General features: G+C 52.3%; 1 protein-coding gene across 3 annotated transcripts in view; it reads left to right on the forward strand.

Moving 5' to 3' along the window:
• The first annotated feature begins 4,465 nt into the window (after positions 1-4,465).
• Positions 4,466-15,345, forward strand: part of SCN5A (sodium voltage-gated channel alpha subunit 5) — a 94,959-nt gene continuing 84,079 nt past the window's right edge. For 2 of the 3 annotated variants that reach the window (XM_088798259.1, XM_074312597.2), the window contains exon 1: positions 4,466-4,703. The gene's annotated coding sequence lies outside the window, so the exon portion shown is untranslated. The remainder of the gene's footprint in view (positions 4,704-15,345) is intronic. The other variant, XM_088798258.1, reaches the window with a different exon arrangement.

The following is a 15,345-nucleotide window of genomic DNA, read 5'->3' on the forward strand; positions in this document are numbered from 1 at the left end:
TTTTGGAAGTTTGAATGGTAACTGATAGGGAAGGCTGAATTTGACGTGCCCGCAGAGGGAGAGGTGCCAAAAGAAAGCAAAGGATGCCCTCCTCAAAGCCCTAGAAAGTTTCTGGAGCTCTGGCACCAGGTATCTTTGAAGAGGGAGGAGAGTATGGCTAAAAACAGAAGGGCTGGTAAACAGTTTGTATTACGAGCACCTGGGCTTCCAGATCACTCCCCACCCAACACAATCTGGCTGCAGTTACAGAGAATCCCTTCTCATTTGTTCACACAAAGAGTGGAAGAGAAGTCTGAAGGTGCGGGCTCTGTGGCTCACTCTCATCGGGCCAACATCTGCACATCTCCTGCCCTTCCCCTCATGGTTGTGCGATGGCTTCGTCAGCATTAAGCATCGGTGGCCCCTTTCAAGGCAGGAAGAAGGGCAAGAGGGAAGAGAGCTCACCCAGCTGCTCCTGTCCTCTTTTACCAGGAAAGCAATGCTTTCCCAGAAACCACCCTTCCCCAGCAAAGCTTTGCTTGTGACTCGTGGCCATTACCGAGTCACATGGCCAGTGCTGAGTACAGGGAAAACTGGAGAGGCAAATACTTAGCTTGTACAGCCTTCGGAGGAGAGCTAGGCAAGGAGCAGGAGGTGGGAATGCCTGTGGAGCGAGCAGTACTCCTTGGCAGGTAGGTGGGCTTTGCAGTAGGGGTGGGTGGGTGTGTGCCCCGAATGAGAGGGTTTTCTCTTAGGCTGGTCATTTCTCAATGAGGAATTCCCCAAGCCTTTGCCAGAGTTCTGGCACCTAGCAGAGGTAGGGAACCAGGGGTCTTGCTAGATCCCCTTACTCTCAGTAAGGTTCCTCACTCATACCAGATGCTCCTTCCCAGAGCCAGAGGTTGCGGGGGTGGGGGTCACAGGGTAGGGGTGGGAGGTATCTATGGGTCTACGGGTTTTCCATCAGCCCTCCTGTTTTCAGCCCCAACCTGCACCTCTGCCTTTTAAGATGCCTAGTCAGTTGTTTATGGGTTCTGAACCCCAAATCAGCTTGCTTCTTCCCTTCTCTCATCTCAGGCATTATCAGAGGGAGGAAATCAGAAACACAAGCCAGTTACTACTCTTGCATCCAAGGGCTGCCTTCAGTCCTACCTCCCATCCGTCTAGGGGAATGGATACATTTGGGTGGGTGCATACCACAGAACACCCTGCAGCTGTCAGAAGCAAGGGACTGGTTGCCTACACCCCCACATGGATAGAGCTCAAAAGCAGAGTGTTGGGGGAGAAAGATAAGAAAACGAATGAAAGTTAGAACAATACTCATTTCCATAAATGAAAAGCATATAACACACAAATGCCCAATAAACCATGAAAGAGCGCTCAATTTCATTAGTCATCAGGGAAATGCCAATTAAAACCACAATGTGAAACCTCTGCACACCCACTCAAATGGCAAATATGGAAGATAAAAATACCAAGTGCTAGAGGGTACAGATGAACCACAATTCTCACATGGTCACTGTTGATGGAGTGTGCATTGGTAGAGCCACTTTGGAAAACCGTTAGGTAGTATCTATTGAAAGTAAACACTCTCTCCATGACCCAGCAATTCTGGCTCTCAGGTATGTACCTGGCAGAAATGCATACATATGTTCACTGAATTCCTGTACTTAGATATTCATAGTAGTGCTATTCCTAGGAACCCTAAACTAGAAACTACCAAACAGCCATCAGCAGTAGAGTGGATGGGTAAAGTGTGGTGTATTCACACAGTGCAATTCTATACAGCAATGAGAACAAACCAACTAAAACTACAAGTAATAAAGATGCATCTCACAAACCTAAAGCTGATTAAAAGAAGCCAGACACAAAAGTTCATACTATGTGATTCAATGTAAATAAATATCAAACATAGGCAAAACTAGTATAGGAAGTTGAATTTGAGTTTAGTAGTTAACCCTGAGGGAAAGGGGTGGTGACAGGAAGAGGGCATGAAGGGACTTCTGGGTGCCGGTGGTGTTTAGGATTCTTGACCTGCATGCTGTTTGTAGAAATGTGCTCAACTAGTGCGAACCCTTGAGCTGAACACTTAGGGTTTATGCACTTTTCCATGTGCGGGTTATCATTTGATAGAAGTAAAACAGAAAAAGAAAAGCATGGGTCAGTAAACATAGAAACTGCATAAGCACAAACAACAATACTACATATTTTACAAAGACGTGTACATATTTAAAGACCTGCTTTAGCTATTAGAGAGGACGCCTGTGTGGGGAGAGACATGGCAGTGAGATCATGGGAGCAAAGGAAGAAATAAAAGTAATACGGGAGAGGAGTCTTGTATGAATGCATGACAACAACGTCCTTAACCCAACTTTGAACCTGAGGTAAGGGGAAGTGTGGACTAAAGAAAACACTGGTTTTAAAAACCTTTGAAACCTCTGACTGTTGACTGCATGTTCCTTCTTTAATTAAATGGGGTCTGGAAAAGAGGAAGGACTTGTCCAGATCTTGGCAAGGGCTCCTTGTAGGCGGTGGTGAGCCAGGCCCATTGCCTTTCTTGCCGCTGCGGCCTCAGACCACCAGATATATCGGCTGAATCTCCACAGGGTCACAGCTCTGGTTGCTCCTCCTCATGGGTTTCTCTTTTAAATTTAAGGTGCATGTAGATTCATGGGGCTTAGCCCTCCTCTCCTGCTGGCAACATCCTAGCGCACAGCGCAGAGGAGGAAAGTGAAAAGTCCACCTCTGCTATCTGTAGATAAAGCAGGGGGCTCTCTTATGCCCACCTCCAGCAGCCTCCGTTCTAGCTCATCTCCTGCTTGGTCCAATACCCGTTTGCTAGTTTGAATCCTCATTCTGGGCCATAGAAGCCAGTGGCGGAAGACTTCAGAGAGAACTCCACTTCTGCCCTCTCCTCCCACCAGGGGGTGAACTAAGGAAAGGTGGTCAGTCCCGCCCCCGGGGCTGTTTGAGATTGCCTGCACTTCCCCCTTTAGCCGCTAGTGGGAGATGCTGGCCAGCCTGAGGCCCGTTAGGGGGTTGGAAGCTTTGGCTGCCAGCCACCCAACCGGACCCTTGGCCAGAAAGGGTCCTGTGTCCTGAAATTTTATGTAGACTGATTTTCTTCCTGATTCAGGCCCCTCCTGCAAGCACAAGCAGCTTCCCAGTATATATGTAAGGCAGCCAGTGACCCTTGGAGCCCCACACGCTCAGATCCCAAAGGGACGGTGGTCCCCTGGTGACTTCTCCAAGATCCCAGTATTGGATCACAGGTCACAACCTCTGAGATCCCAAACACAGCGCTTCATTGCTTTCTGAGACCCCAACACCCTTTTGCCCTCCAAGAACAATTCTTACTTCTAGGAGCCTTGAAATTGTGTCAGGAGAGTAAAATGCTGCTGGGGAAGAAGACAAAGCGTGTGTGTGTGTGTGTGTGTGTGTGTGTGTGTGTGTGTGTGTGTGTGTGTGTGTGTGTGTGAGAGAGAGAGAGAGAGCGCGCGCTCCTGTGACGCTCTGGGGAGTGACCACCTTCAGGGTGAAGCATACCACCCCTTCCAACGAGGTTACTGGCCCGTGGGCAAAAGATGGTGGCCTGTTTTGTTTAAACAAGGAGTTGTGTTCCTGGGAGTGTTTCCCTGTGGGTCAGCCTGGGTGTGTGTGTGATTGTTTGTCAGTGTGTGGATCCCTGTGTCCCTGTGAGAGACCGTATCTATCTCAATGTCAACATGTGAGTGTCTCCCTGTGTCAAGGTGTGTGTTGTTTATAGCTCAAAGCGGTGGGTGTCTCCATTATTCCTGTCCTTGTTTCTGATCAGGGTGTGCGTTGGCCGTCAGCACGTGTGTCCATGTGTGTAAGTGTCAGTACTGGTGTCCACCACTGTGCAGACTTGGATACTGCCTGGGCTTGAGTCTCTAGGAGAATGTGGTTCTATGTGAGTGTGTGTCTCTGTGTCAGTGGGTGTGTGTCTCCGAGTCATGTGGGTGTCACTGAGTTTGTCAGTGTCTGCCTCGGTGACAGTGTGTCAGTGATGTATCTGCCTGTGTCCGTGTGTGTGTGTCAATGTGTGTCTGTCTCAGTGTGCAGGTGTGTTTGCCTCAGTATGGGTGTCTGTGTGTCAGGGTGTGAATGTCAGTGTACGTCCGTTTCCGCAGGGGAGGGTGTCTGGTGTTGGGTCCCTAAATCAGTGGGGATGTGTGTGTGTACTTTGGCCAGTGTTTGTCAGTGTGTGCCGGTCCATGTCTGCGTGGGTGGTTCTCTGTGGCAAGGCGTCCCCTGGTCGGTGTGGGTGTACCCCAGCGTATGCCGGTATCCACGTGTGTCTGTCCGTGTCCTCGTGGGCGGCTGTCTGTGACCGGGCGCCGCCGGGCCAGTGTGGGGGTGTGCTCCCCCGCGGGGGCTGAGGTGTTCTCCCTCTCAGCGGGCGGAGCGCCACGTGCGGAACCCAAGGCGCGTCGCTCTGGGGCGGAGCCAGCCCGGGGCCCCAAGCCCCAGGCCGATCCCAGGCGGGGCCCGCCCCCGACCCCGCCCCCAGCCCTAGCCCGCGCCTCCTGCGGAGCCCCGGAGCCCGAGCTGAGCGGCGGAGCCGAGACGGCGGCGGCGCCCGTGGGATGCAGGGATCGCGCCCCCGGGGCCGCTGAGACTGCGCCTAGTGCGGTGAGCCCGGCTCTGAGCGGAGTCGCACCGACCCGCCGCCCATCCCGGGGCCCCGGCCGGGGGACCAGCAGGTGAGCGAGCGCCCTGGCCCGAGCCCCTTCCGCCTGCCGCCGCCCAACTTTCCTCCCCGAGGGTCGCAGCCTCCAGCCCCTGCGCTCTTCCTCCTCTGTCCGGGTAGTGCCTGGCAGCTCTCTCCCCCATCACTGCCCCCGAGGGTGGGAAGGGGAGAAGAAGGAGCGCAGCTCTGCCTGACTGGAGGGGATCCCCCGGAGGAGGGCGTCTCTGATCGCCGCGCGCCCCCTCCCCTTCCCTTTCCTTCCGGGTTTCCCTGTGCGCTGTCGAGGGCCGGGGGAGGGGGAGCTGCGGCCCCGGTTTCCCCGCCGACCCCGCCGCACTCGGGGAAAGTCTGAGACTGGGGCCCGGATTCCCGATGCCGGAGACCCCAAGGTCAGAGCGGCGACTAGGCGCGCAATGAGTGTGGCTCCAGAGAGCGGTGAGCTGAACGAGCAGGGATGGAGATGGGGGAGGGGTCAAGCACCCCTTTTCTGTGGGTGGTTCGGAGCCGTCCGCCCCGGATGTCCTCCCTGGGACGAGCTCTCTGCCCATCCAGACCAGAGACGGATTTCTGTGCGCCCTGATGGCGGAGAGATCTCTGTGTGTGTTCTATCTCTGCGCACTCCGACTATGAAGAGATCTCTGTGCCTTCTGACACCCTAATGAAGCGGCATCTGGTCTCTGTGCGCTCTGAAGGCGGAGAGATCTGTGTGCGCTCTCACCAAGGGAGATCTCTGTGCGCTGGGACTGGGGCGAGCTCTCTGCCCTCCAGGCTCTGACCTGGGCAGATCCATGCGCCCTGAAGGGAGGCGGCTCTCACCTTCTGTTATTTGATAGTCTTTGGTGGCGTCCTAGAAGGAAGTGGAGGTGCCTCGCCTTGTGGGGGCCGGAGGTGTGTAGAGTGGTAGTGGTGGGGGAGTGCTGGGGACAAGGCCCTGGCGGTAGGCCCGTCTTGAAACACCTGTTGGAGGTCAGTGCAAAGCCGAATCGGGAAGCCATGGCTGAGGCTGTGGCAGGAGTCGATCTTCTCTCTCCTTAGTGCCTTGAGACCAGCCTAGAGTGTTGGGATCAATTTCCTCTTGGGGTCTTGGGCCAGCATTGCCCTCCCTCAGCTGGCTCCTCACCTCCTGCTGAGACCCCAAGCCCCAGTGAGCCTGGACAGCCCCAGAAGACAGGCACACCATATGACCCACCATGCCCCAACACCTCCCCCCTCTCCCTGATTCCCACCATCCCCTCACAATCCAGAGGGACCCTGAACAGCAAAGGCTCCAACCACCGTGGCCCAGGCCGTTGCTGCTCCCTCACCTCCATTTCCTTGCCCTCAACTCCTCCCAGTTAGAACTGGGCAGGTGCATGTGCGTGAGAGATAATGGCACTGGAAGGTGGAATGAAGGTGGCGCAGGCTCAAGCCAAGTTATGCTAGACTGTCCAGCCATGTACAGAAATGAGCGTCACTGAACTTTTAATCAAGCACATTCATCACCACCACATTGTGCAGGGGGAAACTGAGGCTGAGAGTGGGTCAAGGACTTATACAAGGTCACCTAGAGAGTCAGTGGATTTAGGGCACCATTTAGGGTAAAGATTCATTGAGATCTACTTCCTGGGGACCAAACTGACCTAAGACTGACTAAGGAGGATCTGAGCAAAAGGAAACTGACCCTAGAATGCCAAGAACAAGCATTCAGCCCAATGTGGCACGGACAGCTGCTGTACCTCTGGGGTGCTTGGCCAATCTCTGTGTGGTGATCGAAAGTCCTCTGGAAAAATTCCAGGATTGACTCAGCAGGAAGAGCAAGCTCAGAGGAGTGTTGGGAAGCACCCGAGACAGCTGAGAGTTGGGGAGCAGGGAGGCTGGTGTCTAGGCAATCCAAGGAGGAGGGAGTCCTGGGGCAGCCTGGGGCGGCAGGCAGTGGCAGTCCCTGTTCTGTTTACAGGAAGTTCGTTCCTGCTGACCCTTGGGAAGGTTACTGGGAAGGTATGCATTCAAAAGAGGAGCGATGGCCTTTGGCCAGTAGAGTCAGGGGTATCTATCTAACAAATACAACCTTCCACCTGGGTTTTAAAGGATGAATAGGAGTTTTCCAGATAGAGAAGGTACAGTCCAGCCATCAGGACTGGCATGTGCCAACAGCACATGGAAATGTGAAACAGCACAATTGTTAGTTCAGTCCCCTGGTGAGAGACCCATTAAATCCCACGGTGTGAGGAAGAGGAGAGCAGAAGCCAAAGCCAAGGTCAGGATCCTAGGGGCCCTTCTGAGCTCTGCTCAGGAATTGGGAATTTATCCCCAGTAATGGTACTAAAAATAGCTAACATTCACTGAATGCTGTCTGCTGGCCAGGCAGAGCACTAAGTACTTTATATGGCTCATCTCACTGAAACTTTGCATCAATCCTGAAGGTAGAGACCATGATAAAGATCATTTTGCAGGTGAGGAAACTGAAAGCCCAGAAAGGTTAAGTAACTTGATCATTGTCACACGTGTATTAAGTAGCAGGACTTGTTTGAGCCGAGGTGTCAATATTTATCCTCTCTAGGGAATAGTTGCTCTCCAGTGCAGACCACAGGTGCTGCCAAAAGTCCTTTAATTGAAGACAGGGATAGGCAGGTTACCACGAGTGTTAGAACCTGTGGCGTCCCAACGTCCTTCTGTTAAGTGATATGCCACTCTCCCATTCCTAACTTTGATGGCTCGTTAAGTGAGGTTCCTTGCCACCATATCACACTGTGAGAGAAGGAATGGGCGAGTGAAGTTTGGGTTGGCAAGCTTGATTGATGAAGAACGAAGGAGAAGTGATGGATGCTTCAGCGTTCTGATTTGAACCTGTAGTACTCCCAGGGAGAGATGCCGACATCCAGCTGTCCGTTGGAGGGAAGGGTCCAGTGTTCAGGAAGGAGAGCTGGGCAAGAGGTGGAAACTTGCAATCATCAGCAGAGGCTGACCATTGGAGCCATGTTAGTGAGTGAGATTGTCCAATAAGAGTGTACCCGTGGTTCTCAACCCTGGCGACGTCGGCATCACTTAGAACGCTTCAAAAATAAAACAAAACAAATCTATGCTCCGGCTCCACCCGAGATTCTAATTCACTTGTCTCTGGGGTGAGGCCTGGGCACCAACAGTTTTGAAAGCACCCAGGCGATGCGAATGTGAAGAAGGTGAGAGAGGAAAGAGTGGCGCCCGGAGCCCTGAGGCACTCCAACCTTTGAGGCAGGAGAAGTCTGCAAGGAGGTGGGAAGGAACAGTCACAGCAGGTGGAGGAGAGCTAGGAGTGGGAGGTGTCACAGAAAGCAAGGGGGATGCACCTCCCAGAAGAAAGGGGGTGTCCTGTTTCTTTCTGCTGAGAGAATTAAGAAGATCTGTTCTGAAAAGTTCACGGATACATTTAAAAAAAAAAAAAAGAAAGCATGAAAGCATAATTCAAAAACGAGTGTCCATTAGACTGAGCAACAGTGAGGGTGCTGGTGACTTTGGCAACAGAAATTTCCCTCTTAGCATTTACAGCATATGGTGCCCAGCACAGATTGGTGAATGAATGAGTGAATGAATGAATGAAAATAGAAGTCAGTTTGGAGTGGGTTGAGGAGTGAGCGGGAGCTGAGGAGGTGGAGACAGCATGCGTAGACAGCTCTTTCAAGGAGTTTGATGGTTTAAGAGGGAGGAGAGAGATAGAGGGGAGCCAGCAAAGGGTGGAGTCAAGGGAGGATTGTAGGGAGAGTCTGCCGTGGGCACTGTAGGCATGTGTGTCCATGCAGTGCATCCATGTGTGGGTGCTTATGGAGAAAACGCCTTTTCCTCACAGCTGGGGGCCAGAGATCTGTGAGTTAAAATTGTGCCCATGGGGTCTCAGTTGTTCTGGTTTGTTCAGTGGGTCAGTCAGGAAGACCCAGGGTGAAATGACTCTTCCTATGAGTCTCTGAGATTTTTGATGGCAGTGATTCCGGCTGGGGGTGAGGGACAGGAAGAGGATGGAGATCTTGCTCTGAGGAGAGAAATGTGTTCCAGAAAGCCGTGTTTGGGGGCACATGAGGTCATCTAGAGCAGGTATCCAGGAGTAGAGGGGCTGGAGTAAAAGTCCTGTGGCTAAATCCACAAAGAAGCACAGAGAGGAGAAGGTGAAGCCAGGGGGCAGCCTGTGAACGGAGGCTGGACATTGCAGGGAGCAGAGCAGTCACAGGAATGGCTGGGGCTGCAGAGTGAGCCTAGGACTGGATGCCCACTGCCTTCTGCCAGTCCAGACTGGCCTGAGGCGGAGATCTGAGGCAGAGTTCATCCTGGGATGGTGGGAGAAAGCCCAGATAGGATATTCAGCACCTTACTCTGTGCCATGGAAGACTCTAGAAGGTGTACAATTCAGATACAATATCTGCTCTCATGAAGTTTACAAACTACTGGGGAAAGACAGACTGAATACCACTAAATAGATAAATGTAGAAGATAATTTTAGATAGTGACCAGTATGATAAAGAAAATAAAACAGGATGATGTGATGGAGAAATGAGAGTGACTCTTGCCTGGCTGATCAAGGAAAGCCTCTTAAACTGAGACCTGAATAACAAGAAAGCAGCAATCTTGAGATCTGGGAAAAGACTGTCTTGTAAAGAGAGAACTGCAAGTGCAAAGGCCCTGAGGCAGGGACAAACTCCTGAGACAGGGTTGGCCGCTGTAGCTGGAGCAGAGGAAATGGGGCAGGGTTGGAGAGGTTCCTTGCATCCATTTCCACCCCCACTCTCTCAGTGACCTGCCCCTTCAGACTGCCCCTTTGGTTATGCACAGCTTACACCACTCGCCTCGGGCTGGCAGCAGTTCCTCGGGATGAGACTATATTTAGACACTACTCTCCTTTCTGTGGGCCTAGAACATACCGTGTCTTTTTAAGATGATCAATATGGAATGGGTGCTATTTATAGAGACCCCACGTCAATTCCTGGGGCCTGAGACCCTCAAATGGGGGAGGGAGTCCAGGACCAGGCTTTGCGGGGACAGGCACCAAGGCTGGCATGACACTGGACTCTTTGAAACTTGTAGTACCTTCCCTGCCTGCCGTGCCACTGTCACTCCATCCCCTGGGTTGAGGAGCTGGTGCCCACAGCTGCCCCACCTCCAACCTCATTTCCTGGAGAGGTATCCGGTGTGCCCCAAGCCAAAAATTTAGCTGTGATTGTTGCAGTCAGAGTCCAGTGGGACAATTCATCAATCTCTCGTGCCTATTCCTCACTCTGTTTACTACTCTGGGTAGATAGGAAAGGATACTGAGGACCCTCAGGCCTCCCAGGTTCACTCACGGGCCAGAGAGAGATCTGTCTGGGACAGAGAAAATGCGAGGTTGGAGTCAGGAGTTCAGCCTCTGTGGTGGGAGGTTAATGTGGCCCAGAGCAGCCAAGGGAGGCTGCCTGGAGGAGGTGGGATTAGAGCCCAGCCATGGATGATGCACAGAATTTGGAGAGGTGAAAGGGATCAGATAGCCTTTGCAAGCCTGTTGTAGGAAGAAACTGTTTCTGCTCTGAGGCTGGACTTCTCTTTCTCTTCAGTTTCTTCTCCTGATTAAATCTCCCAGGGCAGCAGTGGAAACTTGAGTCCCCACGGGGCATTAACGAAGTAGAAGGACGGGGCTGCTCTGACGGCCTCTGTGTGGGCCCAGGGAGATCCCTCACCCACTTGGAGATGCCGCTGTTGTCATTTCCAAGGGCTTTCACTCCCCTCCTTACAGCCCTGGGAGGCCGAGGGTCGGCACTAGTCACCTGATAGGCTCAAGGTCACACAGGGCTGCAGGGAGCCCTAAGCCCAAGGCCCATGTCTCCCTGGCCCCACCTAGGTCTTGCCCACACAGTCCCCGTGCTTTCTGGGAATGGATTTTGATCAGTAGAAAGGCTCTTCCTGGCATCAGAAGGGTGGTAAACGCCTTTGTGGCGGGTATTGATTCCTCGAAGGCCTGTGTGAAGGAAGGGCCTGGCTCAAGAGGCAGTTTGCAGAGGGACGGCCAGGCAGGGAGAAGTAATGTGGCTGGAGGCCCCAAACCAGTTCTCAGCTGCATTAGCCGTCTCCCTCATCTGGGCCGGGCTGAGAGGTGCCCTGGACCATCTACGATAGGAGGGAAAATCAGACCAGGGGAAGGACAAGCCCAGCCCAATCAATACCTCCTGCATGGCCATCAAAGCCCCAGCCTCATCGACCCAGGCCGATAGCAGGAAAGTGGTCCAAATGAGCCCTTGGGAGCCCAAGTGCCTGCTGTCTGCGACCCAGTGCTGCTGGCTTCCCCTTGACCTCTACCCGGGAAGATCCCATCCCTGAGTCCATTCCCCGCTGGGCCCAGGCCCACCCAAAGGACACCCAGCTGGTGTGTGGTGCAGGGAGGCTGAGGGACAGAAGCCTGCCCACCACAGCCAGACTTGAGTGGAGGAAGGTACAGGAACCACTGCGGTGGGTCAGGCACAGCACAGACTGCCAGTGCAATAAAGCATCAGCTAGTTGCTAGTGAAACTGGAAACCGAGGAAAAGCCCCCACTTGCTTGCTGGGCCTGGGTGCCTATTAGATGTATAATTGCTGAGCTCCTGTGTCAGGAAATGTCTGAGAGGAGAGAAAAAACTCCAAAGGATCCCCTGGGGCTGACCATGCCCAGAGATAGCTGGACTTTGCGTCCCTTCCAGCCCTCGCCTTTATGATTGAATTAAGGACTTGTCCCCAGATGGGTCACTTGTGTTCACAGTGCATTGCACAGGTAATTTAGATGGCTCTCACCAACAAATACAAAATAAAAATCTCAAAAGCGTTATGTTGACCAAGGACAGTTGACGCACCAGAGCCCATACAGTGTGACCCCGTATATGTGAAGTTCTGGAACAAGGAAAACTAATCTATGGTGATAGAAATCAGCAGATTGACTGCAAAGGGACAGTATTGGGTGATGGGACTGTTTACTGTCTTAATTGGGGTAATAGTTACACCCAACTGTACACCTAAAATCTGCGCGTTTCCTTATGTATATATTATACCCCAATTTAAAAGTATTAAGGAAAAAGGTCTGTACGTTTGGCTAACCTTTCAGACACTTTTTATGGCACAGGTTCTGTGTGTTAGATTGGCTTATCCCCCTCTGGGGGCCACGAGGGCCTATAGTGTAGACCTCCCAGGTTTCTTTGGGGGCATTTCTGTCTCTCTCAGTGCACACAGTAGGTGCCCCTTAAATGCCTCGGTTGCCAAGGCATCAGTGCACAGTTCCCCTCCAAAGCCCTTTTTTCAGCCCAGGTAATGAGAAAAATAAGTTGGAAAAAAGGGGATTAGCAGAAGACTTCAGATGCTGATTTCTGTCACGTGGACACCTGTGTGCCAGGAAGAAGGGCTTTTCCTGGGCCATAGGTGGGCACCTTTCTGGCTAGATTGTGTGTACTGTGTGTATGTATTATGGGTGGTCCAGGGTCTGGGGCAGAAGTGCCCCTGGGTGACTGAGCCAGCTCTTTAACTTCTGGGAGTAGTATAGTAGTTCCCCCCTTCCATCCGTGGTTTCGCTTTCCACGGTTGCATTTACCAAACGCAGTCTGAAAATATTAAATGGAAAATTCCAGAAATAAACAATTCATAAGTTTTAAACTGTGCACCATTCTGCATAGCGTGATGAAATCTCACACCATCACTCTGTCCTGCCTGGAACGTGAATCATCCCTTTCATCCCTTTGCCCAACATCTCCACGCTGTATATGCTTGCACCCTTTAGTCCCTTAGTGGCTGTCTCAGTGATCAGAGAACGAGACCACAGTCACATAACTTTTACTACAGTAGATTGTTATAATTATTCATTTTATTATTAGTTACTGTTGTTAATCTCTTACTGTGCCTGATTTATAAATTAAACTTTATCATAGATATATATGTATAGGAAGAAACACAGTAGATTCAGGATTTGATACTATTCGTGGTTTCAGGCACCCACTGGGGGCCTTGGAATGTACCCCCTGAGAATCAGAGGGGACTACGCAGATTCACACCCTGGAGACCTAAGACCCAGGGGCAATGTTGGGCCTTGACTGACAGCTCAGTGCTGCTCAGCACATTATAGATCCCCTATGCATGCAACAGTAAAGGGGGTGACTAGGAAGACTCAAACTTGGGGAGAAGGGGGTGCCATGTGCCCTATGGAGGGATCTGAATGACCTGGGAAGTTTGCCGTTCCCCTGGCCTGGCAGCAAAACACCAGTGAACACTCAGTGAGACGAGTGAGCTGCTTCCAGACCCCCAAACCCTGTCCTTATTGTGGGGAAGATGGGATGAAAACACAGGGCACTTGGGCGGAATCCAGGACTCAGGCCAAAGGTGCCCCGCCCCGCATACCAGCTCTCCCCTCAGCTCCCACTCCCGAGTGGGGCCTGGTCTCAGGGACCCCGGGTTCATCCCTGCCTGGGCAATCACTTCCACAGAGCAAGCCGGTGGGGTTTTCGTGTCAGCTGAATTCACCTAGGCTTCAGCCAGAGTGTTGGAATACATGAGATGCAAATGTATGCAAATGAGGGCATCCCCGGCTTCTGAGGTGGGCGTGTGCACCTCCGGCAGGGATGGGGGTGATTCTGTAGGACTTCCCTACATTGCTGGGGCTGGGATGGAGATTAGAGCAGGAAAACCCCCTCAGAATCCCCCTTCCCGAGAACCGGACTACGGATTGGACAGGGTTAATGCCTGTGCAGCCTCAAAGGAGTGGAGCTGCAGGGAGCCGGTTAGCTGAGGCCCGCACAAGGACGTGCCAATGTGCCTTTGGTCTGGGAGCAAGGACCTGAATGCACAGGCCACGAGCACCAGCTGGCACCACCGCCGAGCCTTTGTCCAAGCCGTGACCCCGAGAGAGCCAGGATTGTGCAGATAATTGCCTGGGAGGGAGAGATGGTCTTAAACATGCTGTCTACCCCTCCCCCCACCATCCCAACCTGTGGCTTGAGCCTGCACAGCCACGCCTGGCCACTGCCTGAAACCAGGGTGGCCACTTTCTGGTCTCTGAGGACAAGACTCCTTCAGCCCACCCCCGACCCTCCACCCCCGGCCCTCCTCCCCCTTCATTTCCCACTCCCTCCCATCCTCCACTCCCAGGTCTGCAGGCTACCTAGCCCCACAGCAGGTGGAGTTCTGTAAAGGTTTAGGACCCGGTAGCTGGAACTCTGTGGCAGCACCAAACAATAGAGATATAAGGTGAACTACAAATGCAAGTCACACCTGCAGTTTTACAGTAGCCACATTTGACAAAGTAAAACGAACCAGGTGAAATTAATTTTAGCACATTTTCTTTAGTCAAGTATATCCAAAATATTTTCAGTTTAAATTCTAATTGATATTTAAAAGTTATTCATGAAATAGTTGACATTTTTTATCATACCAAGCCTTCAAAATCGGTGTGGATTTACAACCTCACATCTGGATTGGCATTAGCCACATGTGCTGAATGGCCACCCTGTTGGACAGGGCAGCTGTATGGTGCCTGAGCTTGAGAGAAAACCTGCTAGGGAATCGTTTCTGTCAGGGAAGCTGCTGACGTGCAGAAATCGGCCACGTCGCCCTGGGAGCATCTGCCCAGGCGTGGGCACAAGTGGGCCTGCCCGGCCAGGCTGCACAGAGGGAAGACCAGCCCTCCGCAGAGGACAACGAGGCTGCCCCGTGGCTTTGGAGTGAGGAATCTCAGACACTCTCCATCCAGGTGGGAGGGCCACACTTCCTGGGTCCAGAAGGCCATGAACGTTCTTCCAGGCTGTCCGCGGCCTCAGAGGTGGGAGGCAGTGCAGTGCAGTGGTTAGGCTCGCATACCTGGCTGCACACAGACTGGGGCTTGCTTACTTAACCTCTGAGTATCTGCAAAGCAGGGCTAACACCCACCCCTCCCCATAGGATTGTTGCAAGGGTAAAATAAAGTGATCCACAAACACACTCAGAAGACACTTAGTACAGCCCCTGGCACATAATGAGCATGTGAGACTGCTGGGATGACCCACCCCAGCTCATGGTTGAGAAAACTGAGGTTCAGAAAGCGGGGGAAGGTCGGGGAGGGGGGACTACCGCAGTATCCAAGGTCACAGTGTGGGTTAATGCCTGGACAATAGAGGTTAATCTGGCACTTATTCATTCATTTGTTCCTTCGTTCACCAGGCCTTTGTAGGCACCTCTGTTGGGCCTGATCATACTTGGGGAGCTCAGGATACGGCCAAAGAGAGAGGCAGGTGTGGAAGTAAATTACTCTGCCCTGCACTGAAGCCTGTATGGGAATGCAAGTGTGCCAGGAATGCAGAGAAGGGACGGGACAGCTAGGCAGAGAGGACTGGTATGGGCAGCAAGGAAGGCTTTTAAGGGTTCTCTGAGCTGGATCTCTTAGGAAAACAATGACAACAATAAACACAACAATAGTAGCAAGTGATGATCAGTGAACATTTCCTGTGTGCCCAGCATATACAAGTATTAATACATTTATGCCTCACAATGGCCCTGTGAAATTAGCTCTCTTATTAGCCCCATTTTACAGATGGGAAAACTGAGGTAGAGAACCATGAATTAACTTGCCAAAGAACACATGGCAAGTAAGTGGCCAGAAACCAGATACACAAGCAATCTGGCTTCCAAGCCACAGCTCTAACCACTTCTCCCTGTCCCACATAGGAAGAGGAATCTTCCAGATGGGGAGCTGGCG

This window comes from Rhinolophus sinicus, chromosome 5, assembly GCF_057876585.1.
Source record: "Rhinolophus sinicus isolate RSI-liver-muscle chromosome 5, RSI-T2T, whole genome shotgun sequence".
NCBI classification, from domain to species: domain Eukaryota; kingdom Metazoa; phylum Chordata; class Mammalia; order Chiroptera; family Rhinolophidae; genus Rhinolophus; species Rhinolophus sinicus.